Source organism: Protopterus annectens, chromosome 1.part0 (assembly GCF_019279795.1).
Source record: "Protopterus annectens isolate FY-2018-M chromosome 1.part0, PAN1.0, whole genome shotgun sequence".
Lineage (NCBI taxonomy): Eukaryota > Metazoa > Chordata > Ceratodontiformes > Protopteridae > Protopterus > Protopterus annectens.
This window is the reverse complement of record NC_056725.1, coordinates 39056971-39079724: the sequence shown is the minus strand read 5'-3', so window position 1 is coordinate 39079724 and position 22754 is coordinate 39056971. Positions and strand designations below refer to the sequence as shown.

The 22754-nt window shown below is 43.4% G+C and overlaps 1 protein-coding gene across 1 annotated transcript in view; it reads left to right on the top strand.

The window, feature by feature from the left end:
- Nucleotides 1-22754, top strand: part of PRKD2 (protein kinase D2) — a 3293129-nt gene that overhangs the window by 2172406 nt on the left and 1097969 nt on the right. The gene's annotated exons all lie outside the window — the stretch shown is intronic.

Genomic DNA, 22754 nt, shown 5'->3' with positions numbered 1-22754 from the left:
AGATACCCTGCAGGGTAACACAGATGCTGCTGTTTCAGAAAAAGTAACAGCACAACTTAACACCCTCACCTCCATAGTAAACTCATCCATGAGGCTCATCTTGTATGCAGCCGAGGGATCGAGTAGAGCTGCAGCTTCAGCGATTGCTCTTCGAAGACAGTCATGGATGCGGCTGTGCTCCTTTATGGAAGCCTTCAAGTCTTCCTTTGCCAATGCCCCTTTTGATGGTGCCACACTTTTCGGGCCCAAGGTTAAGGAGACTCTCACTCTGTGTGAGCAAGAGGGAAAGACCCTGTCTGCTGTCGGGGTCCATTTTTCCGCTCCTACTAGACCGTACCCCAAAGGTCAATGAGGCGGAAAAATGTGGTTCCGTAAGAATCGGGGATCTTTCCAGACCACACAAGACTGATACCCCCTCCAGAGGCAGAAGAGGGGGTAGAAATGGAAGATGCCGCCCCGGCGGTAGAGGGGGTCCACATAACCAAGGCGACAGGGATTCTGTCCCTGGGAAGCCTTTCCAGCACTCCTGAAGGGAGGCCCGGCTGTCCTGCTCTGGAGGCAGTCGGGGGTCGCTTGGCTTTATACCCACTGGCCTGGCTAAATATTACTTCGGATTCTTGGGTAAAAAGCATTATAACCAGAGGATACAAAATCCCCTTCACATCAACTCCACCTCTACAAAGAAGGTTTCCAGATGTGCCACCCTGTCTGCGAAATCCAGCAGCTGTAGAAATTTCGAAGCTGCTCGAAAACAGAGTCATCCAACCAGTCCCGGCGGACCAAAGAGGATCCGGAACTTACTCAAGGTTCTTTTTAGTTCCAAAAAAGACAGGGGACTGGAGACCGATCTTAGATCTCAGCCATCTCAACACCTTCATGAAGAAGGAAAAGTTCCAGATGGTCACGCTTCAATCGATCCTTCCATTCTTACAGAAGGACGATTGGATGTGCTCTATAGATCTCAAAGACACGTACTACCACATCAAAATGGCCAGACCATCCAGAGATCACCTGCGCTTCCGCCTGGGAGCCAGTCACTTTCAGTTTCAAGCTCTGCCCTTTGGACTCACCTCAGCCCCCAGGGTATTCACCAAATGCATGTCAGTAGTTGCGTCTCACTTGAGATGACAAGGATTCCAGGTGTTTCCCTATCTGGACGACTGGCTCCTTACCGCCACCACCGAGCATCATCTGTTGCAAGCCAGAGACTACACAGTCAGCCTTTGTTTCCACTTAGGGATTTCCATAAACTTCGAAAAGTCTTGCTTATCGCCCTCACAGTGTATTTCCTTCATCGGAGCAGACCTAAATACACGATCGACACTACTAAAGCTCCCTCCAATAAGGGCCTCAACCCTCAAACAGCAGGTTCTTCTTCTTCTGGTCAGCAAGAAAGCCCCAGCCAAACTGGTGTTAAAAGTGTTGGGACTGATGGTAGCCACACTAATTTCAGTTCCTATGGGAAGGTTACACATGAGGATCCTTCAATGGCTGCTCTTCGCGCAGTGGTCATTTCAACACCTACCCCTAGTGCACGAGATCAGGATAACAGACTCTTGCAGACGGGACCTCTCATGGTGGGTGTGTGATCAGAACCTCACTATGGGTCGTCCATTCGTTCTACCCAGTCCAACAGCCACAATAACCACGGACGCTTCCCTGATAGGGTGGGGGGGCCTTTTTCAGGGAAGAACAGTCCAAGGAGAATGGTCCAGCATGGAGTACACTCTACATATAAATGTTCTGAAGCTGAGGGCGGTGTTCCTGGCGTTGCAACACTTCCAAGCCCTCTTACCTCTAGGAACAGTAGCAGTTCAGACAGACAACATGTCTGTAGTCTGGTACATAAACAAGCAAGGGGGAACCAGGTCTTACCCGTTATGCAGAGGCCATGAGAATTTGGCAATGGGCAGAGTCCACTGGTCGCTTTCTGATAGCAATGCACATCCCGGGGTCATCCAACGTCATTGCGGACAGGTTGAGCAGAGCCATCCTGTTACTTCACGAGTGGTCCCTCAATCCACAGACGGCGGAAAAGATCTTCTGCAAATGGGGCCAGCCTTGCTGCGATCTGTTTGCTTCCCCGTTGAATGCAAAATGCAGAAGCTACTTTGCCCTTCTACCCCCTCTGGGGAATGTCCCCAGGGACGCACTGATACACGATTGGCCCCCGGGTCTCCTATATGCATTTCTGCCTACTCCCTTGATTCCCAGATTTCTACAGAAAGCCAGGAACCTGGAAAGGACTATAATACTCATAGCCCCATTCTGGCCTCATCAAATATGGTTCCCCTTTCTTCGAGCCTATCAAATAGAGGAACCATGGATTCTGGACCCAGTACCAGATCTACTGACCCATTCGTCGGGAGTTCTTCACCCGTCTCTACAGTCCCTCAAACTAGCAGCTTGGCTGCTCCGCTTCCCTGCCTAGCCAGGTCTCATCTACTCCCCCCGGCAGTTCAACACATTCTGGTTGCTTCTCATAAAGCTTCCACTACTAAACTCTATATGAGTAAGTGGAAATGCTTTGTATGCTGGGCATCTAGCCAAAACTTAGACCCCTTGGTAGCTCCTCTACATAAAATTTTAGAATTCTTATCTATCCTTTTTCACAAAGGAGCTTCTACTTCCAAGCTAAGAGTACAGTTGGTGGCCATATCAAACTTCCATATTGGTGAGGAAGGTTCTCCCATTATATCTCACAGACTTTGTAAGGCCTTTATGAAAGGAACCTTCCATCTTAGGCCGCCTGTCAGAAAACCTTTCTTTCCATGGAGCCTGAATTTGTTGCTGTCGCAGCTCATGTTGCCAACTTTCGAACCTGCTTCATCATGTCTCTTAAAGTTCTTATCGTGGAAGACGCTGTTCCTCATCGCCGTGACCTCAGCTCGTAGAGTATCAGAGTTGCAAGCATTATCGGTCAGACCACCTTACTTGATATTCCATCCAGACAGGGTCTCTGCGTACAAATCCATCTTTCCTTCCAAAAGTATGCTCAGTTACGAATATTAACCCGTCTATAGAACTCCCTACCTTTTTCAAGAACCATACTAACAAACTGGAGTATATGTTGCACAAGTTGGATGTTCACAGGCAATTAAGATTTTATTTGGATAGGACCAAAGCTTACAGGAAAACGGATCAGCTCTTCGTCGCATTTGCAGACAGTAAAAAGGGCATGGCAGTTACTAAATGTACACTATCTAAATGGCTTGCTGACTGTATAACCTTTGTATACTCTACATCAAATCAATCCTTACCCACCAAACCTAAGGCCCATTCTACCAGATCCGTCTCCACTTCCTTAGCTCATGCAGCTCGTTTGCCTTTGGACACTATTTGTGCAGCAGCCATGTGGTCTAAGCCACATACTTTCATCACTCATTATAGAGTGGACAAAGTCTCCAAGGACAGGACATCATTTGGTTCCACTGTGCTTAGGAACGTTCTTCCATGAGTCACTCGGGGTGACGGAGCTAGGAACGCTACCCATGTGTAAGAACAAACGGCGAGATTGAACACTCTTACATAAAGAAGTTATGTCCTTACCATAACATTCCATGTGGAGTGTTCATCTCGCCTTTGTTCTTACATTCCCTCCCTTTCCCTCCCCACGTGTTTGGAAGAACTGGTAGGATTAGAGTCTGATCGACGTGTCTTGACCCCTTCCGGGGTATATGGTCCCGTGTATCATAGGATATATGTTTAGACCATTAGTTATTGCTGTGGCGAGAGAGTGTCTCTGAATGGCTGAAGAGAGTGTATACTTCTAGCACCGGAGGTGTTGGATCTTTTGGTCTGGTTTGTTTGCAAACTAGATCTGAGTAATGGCAGGGAGGATTGTGGGATATGGGCTGGTCTCGAGCTTCTCTGAGATTCAGAGCTTTGCAATTCGGCCGACTCTGAGCCGAGGATCGGCTCCGAACCCCGTGTGTAAGAACAAAGGCAAGATGAACACTCCACGTGGAACGTTATGGTAAGGGCATAACTTATTTTTAATTACCATTGAATTATTTTATCCACTTTTATCCCGCATTAATTTGACTCTTAAAACACATATTTATTTAATATCACTCTTTTCTGCTTTTGCATTCTGATAAAGCCACGTTCCTCCAGGTATCCTTGATTTCCATTATTTTCCCAAGTGGACATTTCTCATCTCGCGAGCTCCCGTGGATTTCTCTTCACACTACATGCAGCTTTACATCACAGCCTACCACGTCGGTTTGCACCTGTTTTGCCTCTCCCCTCACCCTATCACACGTACATTGTTAAAAACCACACCCCCAGGCACCCCCCCTCGCTCCAGTCGACTTCAGTCACACCCCTTTGAGCCCATTAGCTAAGTTGCTCCATCCAGGTGTTTTTTCCATTCTTTGCCCTGCCCACCACTCGCCGTGATTCCACACCCACACATACACATCAGCACTGGTATCCAAGCCACAACCTACTCCATCACCATTGGCTAGCATTTTTTAATTCAAATCCCAATAGCCATTTACGATTTCTCCTTCCTGTTCTCCACCGTCCTCCTTTTCATCAATGATACGCTCACCTGCTGCAGCTCGCAATTCACTGACTGCTCATTGATTTAACCATAATTATGTGGAACACATGTTCTAACCAGTTTAACAGAAGCAACCCATTGATTTAACCATAATTATGTGGAACACATGTTCTAACTAGTTTAACAGAAGCAACCCAACTAAAGTTTCTAATTTACTTTTGTACTGAAAGTTGAACCAACACAAAAACTGAATAAAACCTACTGTAAAATGTATTATTTTATTATGAAAGATTTTGTTTGTCTATGTACTCACCTACCATGAATTTGGATTAAAGATTTATTACTATATACCAGCTAAATTTTTTTCTTGCTTTAAGCCTTAACATTTTTAATTATGTTGACTTATACTTAATTATATTTAAGTGTTTTTTTCTTTTTTTATGGTCTTGATTTCCATTACGGTTCACAAGGCTAGCAATATTGGAATCCATTCCAATAATACTGTTACAGCTTTAGTTATTTCAGCACCCAGGTGCTTGCGATCCTTCTATTTAGGGTTACAGGAGACTCTCACATCTGCACTTGTTCTCCTAGTTGTGTGTGCCTGCTTTTCCACCCAGAAGCCTGGGAGGCCATTGTGCATGACAAATGGGTGCTAAGGATCGTATCCAGAGGATACTCCATTTCCTTTTTCTGACATCCACAAACATAAATTTCATCTCCCCGATGTTCCACCCAGTTAGAGGGAGGACACTGCCCAGGAAATAAGAAAGTTACTACAAAAAAGCATCATCCAGGAGGTTCACCCCTATCAGCTTGGATCAGAAATTTTTAGTACCCAAAACGACAGGGGATCTGTGGCCAATACTGGATCTGTCATACCTGAACAAGTCAGTAAAACACACCAAGTTCAGGATGGTCATGATTCAATCCATCTTTTCTCCCCTCAAGGTGGGTGACTGGATGTGCTCTATAGACCTCAAGGATGCATACTACCATATCAAGATGGACAAGCGTTCCAGGTCTTTTCTATAATTCAGGCTGGGGACTATTCACTACCAGTTTCAGTCACCACAGCCACCGGGGTTTTCAGCAAATGTCTAGTGGTAGTTGCAGCTCATCTCTGACTGCAAGGGTATCGGATATTTCGATAATTGTATAAATGGCTCCTAATCACCCTAACCAGGCATCTTCTCCATCAGGCCTGGGATTACTTTCTCAACCTAACTTCCACTCTGGGCATAACTATAAATTGGCAAAAGTCTTACCTGGATCTGGTTCAAATCATAAACTTTGTAGGGGCAAGTCTGGACACAATGGTGGCTCAAGTTTATCTTACATTGGACAGGGTACTAAATCTGAGATCACATGTCAACCAGATCTTAACTGTTCCAAAACCCCAGACCTCTTTGATTCTATGGGCTCTAGGCTCCATAGTAGCAACCATAACTCTTCTCCCAATGGCGCATTTTCATATGCGCATTCTGCAGTGGACCGTAGCAGTACAGTGGTCTCTTCTCAAAAATCCCTTGAATCTTCTCATAAAACTATCTTGTGTTTGCAGGGATTCCTTCCTTTGGTGGATCCAGTCCCTGGAGGTGACTCAGGGACAACCGTTTGTTCTCTCCTCCCCAAACACCAGACTTACCACAGACACCTCCCAGTTTGGATGGGTGGGGGGCATTGTCTGGGCTGAATGGTCCAAGGCACGCAGACTCCCCAAAAGACCAAGTTGCATATCAATGTCCCTGAGATGTGATTGGTGGTTCTTTCCTGGAAAACTGTTTTCCTAGTAGCTATTACCTCGGCCAGCAGAATGCCTGAGCTTTCGGGTCTTTCTGCAAGTTTCCATATTTGTTTTTTTCATAAAGGCAGAGTTACCCTGTGTACAAATCTATTTTTTATCCAAGGTGGCTAAGGAGACAAACATTAACCAGTCAATTGATCTTCCAGTTTTCTTCCCTCAATATCAGAACAAAGAAGAATACATCTTGCACATGCGTGGTGTGCATAGACAACTTCATTTTTACATCCATAGAACTAAATCATTCAGGAACTATGATCAGTTGTTTCCTTTTCAAATGCAAAAAGGTAAGGCAGTGTCCAAAGTTTCTTTAGCCAAATGTTTGAAAGATTGCATTACTTTTATTTATTCTTCTAAAGGTGTTCCCTTACCAGGTCCAGTAATGGCACATTCTACAAGGTCCATGGCCACATCTCAAGCTTTTTGGTCCAGAGTTTCTATTGAGGACATTTGTGCTGCTGCTGCTGCTTGGTCAAACCCCCATACCTTTGTCAATCATTACAAATTGGACATTATATCCAGGAGTAGAAGTGCTTCTGGTTCTGCTGTACTCCAGAATATCCTTCCTTAATGGCCACCCTGGATTATGGTAGCTGGGGACTCTGTTTCTCAGGTTAATGGAATGAAGCGGATGACATCAGATAAAGAAGTTATGTTCTTACCATTTCTCCTCGGGCCTCACTGAAAAAGGGCAACATGCCCAGTCGGACTCTCACGGTAAACAAATATAAAATAAAAATAAAATAATTAAGATAAATAAAAATAAAAACCTAAAGTCAGAAATAATTTTTAAATATAACCATAATTCAATAGAGCAAGAGGATTTCTATCAGCATGCATTTTCTGAAAAATAAGAACTTGACCAAGTGTAATCCTCAGTGATTTTCCAGGAAAATAAAATATTTCATGGTGGACAAAGGATCAAAATGCAACAAATTCAAGGACATATGAGAGTATCTGTGTCCCTCACAAGTACGGACATAGCACACATACAGATCTAACCATCAATTACAGCCACTTGTTTGAGTGTGGTTGTAGACCTCCGAAGTTCAATTGCGAGCAAATGAATGAATGAATATATAATCAACTGCCACACCGGTATTTATCTTCTCAAATCACTTCTTTTAGAATATAGTGTTCAATCCAGTGCAAACAAATAAATCTAATATGTTAGAGCAAGAATCAAGGAGAAAAGTAAAAAAACAATGACAGACAAAGAAGCAAAATCAGGGATGGATATTGCCTTTGTATATTTAGAAAGTTGCTAGAATAAGGTTTGCATTAGCATGCTTTTTCTGAATGCTACTAAGTCTGAAACTCAAATGTCTGCCATTATTTAGTGACTGTAATCCTCACTGATTTGCCAGAAAGCCACAAATTTTATGAGGAACATGTCACTCATCTTGTATATCTGAATAAGATTTATTTATTTTATTTTATTTATTTATTTTACATTTGTTGACTGGGATAGTCTAACTGGATTTATGTCCATTTTCAGTAGAGTCCCGAGGAGATAAGCTCCAAGAGATTACTAGACTACTAACATACAGATACTAGTTGTTATACAGTTGAATACTACAAATTTTAAACAGTTCAGGAATCTTCACAGTTTATACAAAAAACATGGTACAAGCATTAGATAAGATATTTTAGACTTTATGTACAAGACTTCATTAGTAACTAGAAAGTAATTGTTACACAAATACATACTTCAAATTTCAACAGTTCAGCAATGCTCACAGTTTAAACAGTACTTGTTGCCTGCCTTAGGTAGGATGCCTTAGAATTATATGCAGAAGAATTTAACTAGGTATTTTAAATTATCTCTATTAGGATAAGATATGTTTTTGCCAAGGATAGGCCTTGATCTAAAAAGACACAGATAGAGCAGGAATTAGGTCTTAAGAGAGGGTATTTAGGATATAGTATGAGATCAGTCTGGATTTGTACAGGGACCTAACCAATGAGTTTTAAGATAGAGTTTCAGATTGTGTTTAAAAAGTGTAAATGAAGACAGTGATGTAAGTTCATGGAGGAGTTGGCTCCAATACTTTCCAACTGCATTTGAGAACAGAGCATCTCCTGCCATGTTATTAGATTTACATGTTGATACTAGTTGTTTATTAGATGAGTGTAAAGTTGAAAGGTTCTTATACTGGGTAATGAGACTCGCAAGTATTGGGGTATTGGTAGGTTGGAATGGTGAGTTATTTAAAGTGAATCTGTTACCCTAGAAGTTTAGTTGTTGGATCGGGAGATATAAGTGTACCATTATTGGATAAGACTGAAAAGTTCATTGGGAGTGATTTATGGGTAAGAGTGAAGATGAGGAGTTTGTTTTTTTGGGGGGGGTTCAAGAGGAGGCAGCGTTGTAGAAACCAATTTTCTGTTGTATTGAACATTGTCTGAGTTAGAATCTGTAGTTGGGATTGAGATTTAGCTGAGCAGATTACTGTCGAGACATCTGCGTATTGTACACAGTTGTTTAAAGGAATAGCTAGGTTGATGTCATTGATAAATATTGAGAAAAGGAGGAGGCCCAATATAGAGCCCTGAGGAACACCTAGGGTAACTGGGAGATGGGATGAAAGGTTGTTGTCCCATAGCACTGCCTGCTTTCTATTATCAAGGTAGGACTGAAACAATTTTATAGTCTTTATGTCCAGAGAGAAGGATTTTAGAAAATTGAGAAGTAAGTGGTGGTTGACCATGTCGAATGCTTTTGAAAGGTCGATGAAAAGTGCTGAAGAGAGAAGATTGTTATTACGGTTTATATTGATGCTGTCAGTGAAGGATAGGAGTGCAGTTGTTGTACTGTGGAAAGGCCTGAAGCCATGTTGAGATTTGCCCAGTAAATTGTTCTGGAGTAGGTGGTTTAGTAACTGTCTGTGGATGCACTTTTCCATTATTTTAGCTAATGGGGAAAGTAGTGCTATGGGACGATACTTAGAATATTCTCTGGAGTTTCCAACCTTGTGTAGGGGGATAATGTAGGAGATTTTCCAGATGGTGGGAATAGTGCTTTCTTGTATGGTTCTCTTTATCAGCAATGATACAGGACAAGCTATGACTTTGGCTGCCTTTTGCAGATATTCAGCAGGTAACTGGTCAGCTGAGGGGGGTAGTAGGTTTTAGTTTACTTAAGAGGTTGCACATGAGGGAAGTTGGGAAGGGTGGAGGCTTGAGTGAGAAGATGATGAGGCTTGAGTGTTTAAGTATTTTATTATCTACAAACATATCAGGATGGATATCAGGAACATTAAACTTTAACTGACTGAATACAGCACACATACATGCTTACATCTTGACTGCTCACTACAAAATGGCAGTCTTGCTTGCATGTGCTCAGTACTTATATGTACGTGCCTGATGACTGGAAAGCTTCTTGAAGGTATATCACACACTCTGATCTACAGAACAGATCAATAATGTGAGGCAAAATCAGGGAGAGTTGAGAGCTTCTGTGTTGTTGTCCCATCCCCCCATCTTTGCTCAAAAATTCTGATCAAAGCCAACACTAATGAACAGACACAGTCTCATAATCAGTGACAGTTTTTAAATGTAACCATAATTCATTTAAATGTTAATGGAGCAAGAGGATTTCCATCAGCTTGCATTTTCTAAACAATAAGAACTATAAAATTACTAGTTGTCCTTGCAGACCATTTTAAGTCTCACCAGTTTCCCATTTTGTATGCAAAATAACCTATCCCATGAGGTTAGAGACTGTCCTTATCCATACCATGGTTGATAGTTGTATATTACCCCTAATGAGAATAACTGGGATCATACCATAGGTAATATGAGGGGACCCATGCATGGGATAAAACATCTAGGAGCTGCATCTGTCCATTAGTAGTAATACAGGAGACAGTGGTGAGGAAAATTTACTGTTTCCTACCCACGAATCTGAGTTGCACTTGAAAATGGATAGGGATGAACTTTGTTTTATCTGGATGGGAGGGGGTCATACAGTGATATCCTCTGTGAAATGTGCATGCCCCTCTAAACCATTCTATTGATGTTACAGAAGAGGTTTATATCCTTATACTAAGTATTTTTGATGCCATTTGAATTGCTGATGTGCAGTAAAACCATCAGTAATGGGTCAGAGGAAGCCTTGTATGCCAGGCACAAGTTACCTCTTAGCAGTCTGTAAGATACTGAGTTCCTTGCTTGCTGTTCCTGAACTATTTGAAAGTTTCTGTGAGGCCATTTTTGCTTGGGCTAAGGAAAAAATCTCTGTGATCAGTGGCAGTGAATAACATTATTGAGCAGCTTCCCCCTGTGAGGGTGTGTGGTTACTGGGACTTGAAACTGTATTTTATTGGCCACTCATTTCCCTCCCATCTTCCTCTTCTCTTTCTAAACCTAGTTGCCTTTGTAGGTGGGCGCCTTTCTGCTTTTTCTTGTTGGCTGTTGGTGGGAAGGCTCCAAGAAGAGAAAAAACGGAGAAGAAGAAGGAGAGCCTTTGAGATTTTTTTAATTTTTTTGCGTTTTTTTTTTGCTTTTTTTGCTGCATAGCTCTAGTTTTTGCATTTGCTGGTTTGTTTTACTCTTGATTTCTGTATTAGTAGCTGTATTTAGAAACAAAACAAAAATATTTTTTTGTTTTTTTTGTTTAAAAATATTAATTTTTTTGTTTTTTGTTTTTTCCTTGTTTGTATTTTCCTTCCTAGCACTCTTGTGTTTTTGTACTTTTTATTGCAAAATTTATAACTTGATACACTGAATGAAAAAACAAAAAAAAAAAAAAAATCTTTTTCTTTTTTTTTCTCTTTTCTAAAAAGTTGTTAAAAGTTCAGTTACAGGTTCCTGAACTATTTGAAAGTTGAAACCATATTTTTTTGCTTGCTTTTAAATCTAAGTCTCTTTGTTGCAGCGCGCACAAAGACATTGAGCAGCTTCCCCCCCCCCGCCGAGTTTCTTACAGTCTATAGTTTCTTTCCTGTTTTTGGGTCTATTCCCTTTCTTTCTCCAGCCCCTGCTATCAAACACACTTTTTAAACGCTTTTATGGGCTTTGTAACGTTAGTACATCGGCAGGGCAGGTTAAGTTCCAAAAACCTTTCTGGCAAAAAGAAAGTCTGTTCTTCAATTTTTCCTTAGAACTTGCCTCTGTCACTGTCCTAAATCAAACCTTAAGTCACCTTCAAAAGCACTAAAGTGTTCTTGCTTCTTTTCTTCTCAAAAGTTTCCCTTATATTATAGGCAAGCACCTTGCCTTGCAGTATATTATTTTAATCTCTCTCAAAGTCCCCTTATTCCACCACTCTTATACTAGCAGACTACTACCTCTCCCCCCACCAACCACCCCACTTGCTAGCCCCACTACTTTTCTGTCCTTTCCTTCCTCAGAAATCTTTCTAGCATGTCGGTCGGACTGTGCAAGCTGTGTCCCTCTGTGTCCTCTGGACATCTTCTTGGTAAATCTGGGAAAATTGAACCCTCTGCAAAGAGTCACGGTGGCTGCTCATCGCGCTAGGAGAATCTACCACACACACAGCACTCAGGTCACTCACACGGAGTACAAGTATGACACAGTCATTGTCCACCTGGCTGAACGACGGGACTGCACGCTCCCTCTCTGACTACATGAAAAAGACATAGAGGAGCTCTGAGATTATGTAGCCCAGGTCAGTGAGACCCTGACCCTCTCCTGAGAATGAGAGCATATCCTTCCACCAAGAAGATGATAGCCAGCACATACAATTAGATGATCAGCTGTTATCAATTGGCTTAATTTCTGGTGTCATTCAAAGGGGCAGTTTCGCCTGGGCTGATGACTGCCCATGACCACAGCTTGTTTGTCGCAGGGCCGGATCTGTGGCACCTGGCCTGGGACCCCGGATATTTAAATAGTTAAGCCACCCCTATAGTGCCTTTTAAGGCTCAAATTAAAAACCTAAAAAACCCTAGAAAAAAACAACTAGAAAAGAAACCCAATGCTGCTCAATGCCAATGCCTGAAGTCTAAATCTCAAAACTTCTCAGCTTGAGCATTACACTGTGCTGTGAGAGAAAACCTGATTTGGCCCCTATAGTGACAGGACTTTGAGTCAGGCCATGTAGGACATGTTGTTTAGGCCTTGTATCCTTTTGGTAAGGTAGCTGTGTGAGTGTTCCAGTTGTTGCATGTGTCTGGACAGATACATGCTAAAGGAGGCATTATATTATATCGGGCTCACTTCACTCCCCTACACTGCCTCCATTCCCACACACCCCCTCTTTTGTCACTTTTATACTTACATACACCACACCCCTTCCTTCCTCCCCTCCAATCAACTCACTCCCCCCTGCCTCCACTTCCTCCTTTTTTTCCTTTACTACTTTGTTCTACCCCTAACAATTTCCCTGTCCTTATATTTACCACTATATCTTCCTATTGCATCATCCGCAATTCCCCTACATCCAGACGTTTTATAACTTAACCCCTTGTACAGCAAACCATCTACTTTTCAAACATATATTGCACAGTCAGAACATTATTACATTTATTTACTGTAAGCTAACAGCAGCAGGACTATTACTGAACAATGTATAGAACAGCAGCATTGCATTCTTTAATATTCATTGGACTCACTATTACCTCCAGCATCACTTCATATTATACTAAAACTGAGTCCACCTTAATTACTCGATCACCCACCAACCCTATGCTCCCAAAACAAGACTCTGCTGTCTCACCTCTCCCACCAAGATCAACTAATTCAGTATGCAGCCAATTAGCCCCACCCCACCTCATCCACTATAGAACCAAACATCATGTCTCTCTTCAATTCCACTTATGTGTATCTAAATACTTAAAGATATTAATACACATTGCATCTCAGCTGCTAACCAGTGGGGGCATTCACCCTAATCCGGGTCCTGTAAGTGTATCTATAACCCCCCCCCCAATCCAACCCCCTCCTACATTAATCTCCCAAAGAGTTACAACTGACCTTCTAATACTTAATTTCAACATAAGCATAGTAAACAAAACTAAGGAACTTCATGCAACCTTGTCCATATACTTCCCTGATATTGTTCTTCTCACAGAAATCTGGCTCGAGCCACATATTAATGACAAGGAGTTTCTACTGCAAGTGTATAATCTAGTCAGGAGAGACAGGATATCTAAACATGGTGGTGGGATTGCAATCCTGTAGAAAAACAACCTTACACGTGATATTATAAACATAAATCCCCCTACATTCAGTAATGCAGAGATCCTTTTTACTAAAGTAAAACTCAAAGCTCAAAAGCAACTAAATATAATTGGCACATATATTCCCCCCTGGTAATAATAATATTGATACATTAGAAGCAGTTCTACTCAAAATCTTCCCCATGAGACACTTTTACTAGGAGACGTTAATATTAACTAGTCCACATGCATCTCCCCCCTCCCCACCACTCACATTAATGTGCATGGTTTTACTCAACTAATACAGTCCACAACCAGAATTGATAAACCCTCCAGGAAAGAATCTATACTAGACTGGATTCTCACCAATCGACCTACTCATCCATACAAATCTGGGACACTACCTTACAGTCTCATTGACCACCAACCTACTTTCGTTAAAGGCACCACTTAAAACCCACTATAACCTTTACCCTACAGCAAATACGCTGTACACAAAACTTCAAAGTCCAGGACTTCATTACTGCTTTAAACCACTGTAACTGGTCACCCCTCCTCCACCTTCCTCTAGACAAAGCAGCGGATTACTTTAATTCTACTTTCCTAAACATACTCAACCAGCTTGCCCCTTCTAGAACTATAAGAACAAAGTCCAATTATGCTCCCTGGTTAACTAAAACTACCCGGCAACTCTTAGAAAAAGAGAGACAAGGCTTGGGAAACTTGGCGACAAAAAACTAGTCTTAATAGGCAAATATTTAAGGAGCTAAGAAATAAATCTAATAAAAAAATAAGAATTGATAAACGAAATTACTACTCTTATATACAAATCAAGCACAAATCTGATCCAAAAAAAGTTTGGGCTGCCATAAATAAAATACTTCAGCCTGGGAAACTTCCACCCCCTCCTCCTAATATTGTCAACACCACTTCTGACATGTCAACACAATTTAATTAGTACTCTACTGACTCCATTCCAAAACTGCTTAATACCACTCTCCTTCTACTCATGATTACTCACAAACTCCAACCCTTGAACAAAATGGTTTCTTCCTACATCCAGTCCCAACTGCTACTATTTATAAATGTGTAACAAAATTAAAACCCACTGCTCTTGCAGCCGATAGACTCCCAGGTGAATACCTTAAGATTGCTGCCAAAGCAATCTCTTATCTGTACTAATAAACAGGTCCATAGTCGAACAACATATACCGCCCCTCTGGAAAATCTCTCATATCATACCAGTTCACAAAGGTGGCAACTCAACTGACTTAACTAACTACTGTCCTATTGCCATTCTATCCCCCCCTCCAAAATCCTTGAAAAAATGCGTTCAGTCCCAAACACTAAATTTGTTACTATCTAATAGTCTCCTATCTGAAACAGAACATGGATTTCACCCAAACCGCAGTACCACTGCAGCTCATATTAGGTTCTCCAACACCATAAATCAACAGCGTAATATAGGTAATCTTGTCTCTTCCATGTTCTTAGACTTGTCCAAAGCCTTTGACACAGTTTCCCATTCCAAACTTCTAATTGCACTACTCAACAGTATCTTGCTTCAAAGATTATCTCTCAAACCATCAACAAGCTGTAAAATGTTTTAATTTTTTTTAAAATTTTCACTAGCAACATACAAAAAGCTACCCTCCTTGCCATACTGATCCAGTATGCTGATCATTCTACCCTAATATGCTCTGCCCCAGCACTCCAACAATTACAAGAAATTACCCAACAATCCTTTTCAGAAATAGAAAAATGACTTTCTGACTTGCAACTAATACTTAACCATAAAACACTCAGATAATGTTGTTCCGTCCTTCTAAGGCTACTGACTCGATTCCATTTTTTCAAATTACATCCTTTGACAATACCACCCGTGACCCATACTAAACTTCTAGGAGTAATCATAGACCACAATATGAAATTGGAAAGCATATAGCACAAACTATCACAAAGGTGCACAAAAAGCTAGGTATCCTCAATAGATGCAAAAATTACCCAACATCTGAAAGTAAAGTTACCATTACAAGAACCCACCTTCTTTCTCCACTCTTTTGTACGCCTCCCCTATCCTAACCAATCTAAATAAACTGTCTGCTATAACAAAATAGCTAAATTTGCTACTGCTTCACCATTTAGATCCCATCACTGCCAGTCCCTTAGAAAGTTTTCCTGGCTAGAATTACCAAGCCAAATTACTTTCAACGAACTTACCATGGCCCACCAAATCCTCTATCACCTGAAGAAAATCCCAGCCCTACAAGGACTCCTCCACCACTTTCCTAGCAAGTGACCACTAAGAAGGACCAATAAACCACTAATTGATATAACTAAAAGCAAATATAACTCTGGGGATTCTCTCTATTCTACTATGGTAGCTAAAGCCTGGAATGCATTCCCTCTTGCCATCCAGTTATACACGTGACTTTAAGCACCTACTTAAGTCATATTTAAATAACTCATGGTCTTGTACATGTACTTGCTGTGAATAAAATCTACATACCCTCTTAAACACACTTCCTCTTCTCCTATCTAGCCTCTTTAGTACTACTAGTCTGTAGAGCAGATGGCATTCTTATTCTTATTTCTTCTATTCAGATGCTTTCTCTTACAGTTTACCATATATTCTGGTGTATTTACTAATATTACCATCATATACTTTCACCACCAAACACTAAATGAAATATATTTATCAAATAAATAATCCAATTAAGTGTCATTGCTGTTTCTGCTACTTTCATGTATTATATCAGCCAAAGTCTAGTCATGAGTCTCTTTCCTGTTTCCTAATGAGTTTTGTAGCCCAAAGACATCCGTTTATCTAAAATATTGTCAAAGTTAAATGTATTTTTATCTTAACTTGTATTGAATTTTACTATATGCTCCCTATACTTACTATTTTATCACTGTATTTTTACAATATTTAATTCTGTTTTTTTAATAATGAATGTTTTTATGTTTTTATATTTTTATGTATTATTGTTTGGAGATTTTTTTCCCTGCACCTCCGCAAAAAATGGGCAATCCTGCCCAGTCGGACATTTCCTGGTAAACAAATGTAAAATAAATAAACTAATAAGTATTTAACGATTGGCCTAATGTGGGCTTACTATAGGGGGACAATGACATCCCTAGATCTAGACATAATCCCTTTGTTTGTAAGCTGTGCAGTATAGAAGGACTTTCACACAGTAATAGACATATGTTGGTCAAAAAGTTCCCAAATCCTGAACAACTGAGTCAGCTCCTAGGGGCATATTGTCAATCTAGTAGTTCCCTGGGGTAGATGACTTCCCAAAGAATCCAGTAATGCATTTTTTGGCATTTAGTTTCAGACCACAATTTTGATGCTAGTTATTTCAGACAAACCTTCCTGCAGGACAGCTAACTGCTCCATGTTTGCAGTCATTTGCAAACTAAGTCAGCCAGATTCCTTTGCCATTGGCTTTTGCTTCAGAAAAGTAGATTCCAAATAGGAGAAGTCCCAACACAACTATGAGGTATCTTCTCTTATTTTGATTGTCTACATCCTATGATGTCTGGCTTTACAGACTGACTGTAATGCTCAGTGACCTACTAGAAAATCAAATGTTTTTCAAGAGATAAAGCAAAAAACTCTGTAAAATGATTACACTTGAGAGTATTTATAGCTCCCACATGCATATATTACATACATGCATGCACACACACACACACACACACACACACACACACACACACACACTACCATCAATTACAACCATTTGTATGACTGTTACTGTAGACAGCAGATGTTTAATTGTAAAAAATGGATGAATACACAAATAACTGTCACACAGGAATGCATCTTCTCAGCTCACAGCTGTAGAAATTCACCCCTCTCCCACCAACACCTCAACAACACACACACACACACACACACACACACACACACACACACACACACACACACACACACACACACACACAAATAACAGGTTTTCCATTAGTATGTTTTTTAAGAAATGTGCTTTTAATTTAGCATATTTACAGTATATACACAGGAAAAAATTAAACATCACATTTTGTTATACAGTGATAGGAATACATTGAGTCATCAAGGTAATCTTGTACAATTCACAGATTGAGTCTTGGTATTTCAATTGCAACATTTCAAGGTTATCCAAAACACTAAAAGTCTTAGTATGATTTATAGAGCTAATTCTAATCACTTCTTTTTCAGTTTTACACAGTATTGCTGTTAAATTTAAAACATCTTTGAACGTAAGAACTGAGTTCTATTTCCATTTCTTGTAATAACTTGATGTAATGGGATCCTATCTCGCCTACATTCATAACTGATGGGTTCGGAGCCGATCCGTCGGCTCCGACTCAGCCACTATACACTAGAACGAAGTTTCTCATTGGCTGGGCTACCCCTTATCCCATAATGCACCACACCTGCTTCCCCAGATCTCGTTTGCCGCTTTTCAAGCCGGACGTGGTCTCGACTTGGCTGGAGCTAAGTGTTTTTTCTTGACCTGTTGGTCTATTTTGACTAGGGTTTCTGTCAGAATTTAAACAAAATGTAATTATAAAATGTCTATTACAGACAGCCATGCTGTCTGCGTGTACTGTTTAGGGCCTAAACATTTACAGGATACCTGTAGTGTGTGTCACGCTTTTTCCTCCAGGGTTCTCCAGGAGAGGAAAAATAAATTGATACTTAGGGGTTTTATTAAGCCTTCATTTGAAGAAGCTTTGGCTTCATCTCCAGCTTCAAAAAAGAAGAGATCGTCGGCTCTGACCAGTCCGTCGGGCCCGACACCCAAGAAGCATAGATCGTCGGCTCCGACCAGTCCATCGGACCCGACAGCTAAGAAACAAGGGTCGACTTCTTCTTCCTCGGCTCCAATGGCTTCGGAGCCGATGGCTGAAGGGTCTGCCTCAGTGCTTCTTTCCTCGGCTCCATTGGTGTCGGAGCCGCAGGTTAGTGCATCGAAAGGCCAATCACCTACCTCGGCTCCCTTGGTCTCGAAGCCGTTGGAGGTGTGCAGCTCAGACTCTTCCCCCTTGGCTCCGGAGGCTCCTTCGGCGCCGACACTGTTGCAAATGGTCCCGGCCTCGGCTCCGATAGTGCTGGAACCCTTTCGGAGCTGATCCCCTGCTTTGTCGGAACCGAGACAGAAGTCTTCTCGGCCCCAATCTGTTTCCTCCAAATCCTCTAGGTTATCGGATTCGGATTTGGATAGGGTTATCCAGAGGCTGTTCCAGTTCCCAGCTTTTACTAAAATGATCTCGTCTCCAGCCCACGCGGCTTCGGAGCCGACTCCACATCCCATGCATTTGATTCCTCCTCCGACCCCCTTGGAGCCGTTGGAGTCGGTGCAGGTAGAACGGAGCGGAATCGTCCAGTGGGAGCAGGGACCCCCTCGGAGTTTCGCTGCTCCGACTTTCATTCCTACCCTGTCCTCGGTGTCAGGGTTTGGTACTGAGTCTTCCTTGGCAGGGGCCGAGGGCAACACTGTGGAGCTCGCCTCTTCGATGCCCAGTCTCCCCCTCGGAGCATCGGCTGCAGGTATTCCCAGTACCACCGTGGTCTCTCAGCAAGTGCCCTCTGCAGAGTCTGGAGGTCCTGCTTTTGAGGCCATGAGGATTGCACTGGCCATGACCTTGCCGATTCAGCAGGTTTCTACCTCACCGTCCCAAGTTTTGGGTACTGGTGCCTCTGGAGACATTCTTTCCCACGACAGTGGGGCTCCAGGGCCTGAGGATATCCCCTTGGGGGGTACCCTTCTTCTGGGGGTCCTTCTGAATCTGCTTCGGATGAACCCCCAAGGAAGAAACTGTGTAAGAGGAAGCACGTTGATTCCCAAGATGAATCCGTCACTTCAGATACTGACCTCGATGATGCGGAGGGGTCCCCTAAATCATCCTCGGATGACATCTCTTTCTCAGACATCCTTGAGATCTTGAGACAGAGAGGCGATTGGCAATCCAAAGCCCCTACCACTGAGGAGTCAGTTTTCCTCAAGGCCTTCGGGGCCCAGCCCTCCTCCTCCTCCTGGGTGTCTCCACCCTTCGATGAGTTATTGGACCTAATCTCTCGGAGGGTGTGGGAACATCCTGATATGGCGGAACCGGTGCCTGCCAGGCCCAATAAGTTTCAGTCAGCCCCTCCCCAGAAGGAATTCCTCACTAAGGGTGTTGCGGTTGATGCTATGGTGGTGGCATCTGCCACTCAGCAGGACGTGGCAGAGGCTTCAATGTCTATTCATCCTCCTAATAAGGATTCTAGGAGCATGGATAGGTACGGGAAGCATACCCTTTCTTCAGCGACCTTTACCATGCGGTCGCTGAACTATCTTTGTCATTTTACAAGGCTCCAAAGGGACCTCCTCAAGGAGTTAGGAGAGTCCCTTGCGGGTAACCTTCCTGAGGCGTTAGCACAGACCGTAAGCGCCCAGATGACTACCCTAACTTCTATTGTCAACTCGTCCATGAGGCTCATTTCCTATGCAGCCGAAGGGGCGAGTAGAGCAGCGGGTACAGGAGTGGCTCTTAGGAGACAAGCCTGGTTACACTTGTGTCCACTCATGGAGGCCTTTAAGTCTTCCTTCGCCGACGCCCCCTTTGATGGGTCTTCTTTGTTTGGACCCAAGGTGAAGGACACTCTTACTCGGTGCGAGCAGGAGGGCAAGACTTTGACTGCCGTTGGGGCCCGTTTTTCCGCTCCCTCTAGACCTTACCCCAAGGCCCAGAGAGGAGGGAAAATGTGGTTCAGGAAATCCCAAAAGTTCTTCTCTACTCCACCGAGTGATCCCCCCTCCAGAGGCAGGGGGGGATTCAGGAAGATGCCGCCCTAGAGGTGGCAGAGGCCCCCGTAACTCTGGAGACCGCGACTCCTTTCGTGGTTCCTCCTACCCTCAATGTCCCTAGGATGTGGCCCGGCTGTGCTTCTCCAGAGCCGGTCGGGGGTCGTTTTGCGAAACACCCACAGGCTTGGGAATCGATAACCAAGGATCAGTGGGTGCTTCGCATTGTAACTGGAGGTTACCTCATCCCCTTTTTCAAGCCCCCTCCTCCTACAAGGAGAATCCCGGACGTGCCACCCAGTCAACGGGATCTGGCAGCCGTAGAAGTTTCAAAGCTGCTAAGCAAAGGGGTCATCCAGCCCATCCCCGCCGACCAGATCGGATCAGGAACTTACTCGAGATTATTTTTGGTGCCAAAAAAGACAGGGGACGTAAGGCCCATTTTGGACCTCAGCCTTTTGAATCGTTTTGTAAAGAAGTCCAAGTTCCGGATGGTCACCCTTCAGTCCATTCTCCAGTTATTGGAGAAGGATGTCTGGATGTGCTCCATAGACCTCAAGGACTTTTACTATCACATATTGATACGTCAGGAGTCCAGGAGTCATTTACGCTTCTGCCTAGGAACCAGTCATTTCCAGTTTCGTGCACTGCCCTTTGGTCTCACCACAGTCCCCAGGGTGTTTACCAAGTGTCTGGCAGTGGTGACAGCTCACTTGAGAAGTCTCAGATTCCAAGTGTTTCCCTATCTCGACGACTGGCTCCTCACTGCCACCTCCAAGCATCTACTGATTCAAGCACTGATGGCCACAGTAACCTTGGGTCTCTCGCTAGGAATCACTTTCAATTGGGAAAAATCTGTGCTGCGGCCATCTCAGCGTATCACCTTTATAGGCGCAGAGTTAGACACAAAAAGGATGCGGGCATTTTTGCCATCAGAGAGAATTCAGGTTCTACAATCACAGGTTCTAAATTTGTTACCCAAATCTCGAGTTCCTGCCAGACAGATTCTTCAGTTATTGGGTTCGATGGCTGCAACTATCCTCCTAGTACCATTAGCCAGGCTGCACATGCGGGTGCTGCAATGGCTATTATCGGTTCAGTGGTCATACCAAGAACTTCCCCTTAACCACTTAGTTCTGATTATGGACAGTTGTCATTGGGACCTCCGTTGGTGGCTGTGTCGGTCCAACCTGGACCAGGAGCATCCTTTCGCCCTTCAGCCCCCTGTTGCCACAGTGACCGCGGACGCCTCCCAGATAGGGTGGGGGGGTCATTATCTGGACAGGTCTGTCCAAGGCACTTGGCAGGATTGCGAAGCGCACCTTCACATCAATATCCTGGAAATGAGAGCGGTGCTTCTGGTTTTACAAGCACTTCATCATGCTCTCCCCCAAGGTACTATTGTGATTCTATCCAACAACATGTCGGTAGTTTGGCACATAAACAAGCAGGGCAGAACCAGGTCCTACCCCCTTTGCAGGGAGGCCATGAGAGTATGGCGCTGGGCCATAGCCTCTCGACGTTTCTTAGTAGCCACGCACATTCTGGGAAAAGCCAATGTGATTGCAGACAGGCTCAGCAGGACTCTCCTGTTGCCCCACGAGTGGTCCCTCAACAACAGAGTGGCTGCGCAGATCTTCGCCAAATGGGGCCTCCCTTGTTGCGACTTGTTCGCCAATCCCAACAATGCGAAGTGCAGAGAGTTCTTCACTCTGACACCTTCCCAGGGACGCTGTAGACCACAATTGGCCCCCGGGTCTGCTTTATGCCTACCCCCTGATTCCCCTTCTCCCGAGGGTGATTCAGAAGGCTCTTCATGTCGGGTGTCAAATGATTTTGGTCGCCCCACATTGGCCCCGTCAGGTTTGGTTCCCATTTCTCCAGAAGTATATGGTACAGGGCCTCTGGATTCTGGACCCAGTGCCAGATCTGTTATCCAATCCGTTGGGACTCTCTCATCTGTCCCTCCGGTCGCTGCGACTGGCTGCTTGGTTACTCCACTTCCATCCTTAGTTAGAGATCTTTCTCTTTCTTCGGAAGTGATGCACATCTTGTCTTCTTCCCACAAGCCGTCTACTGTTAAGCTGTATTCCAGCAAATGGAAAAGGTTTGTTTGTTGGGCCCAGCAGTGAGGCATTGATCCTCTTATGGCCCCAGTTCCGCAGGTCTTGGAATTTCTAGCTTCATTGTTTCATTCTGGCTCTTCAGTCTCCACACTTAAAGTTCAACTGGTGGCTATATCTAATTTTCATGTTGCTATAGAGCATTCTTTAATGGCTAACAGACTTTGCAAGTCCTTTCTTAAGGGAGCCTGGCTCCTCAGGCCTCCTATGGCTCATCCCGTGCCCCCTTGGGACTTAAATTTGGTTCTGGTCCCTTTGAGCCGGCAGCCACTTGTGATGTTAAATTCCTGTCATGGAAAACTGCTTTTCTAGTGGCAATAACTTCTGCTAAGCGTGTTTCAGAGCTTCAGGCTCTGTGTTCTTCCCCTCCTTATTTGATCTTTCACAAAGACAGAGTTTCCACTAGATTGAATC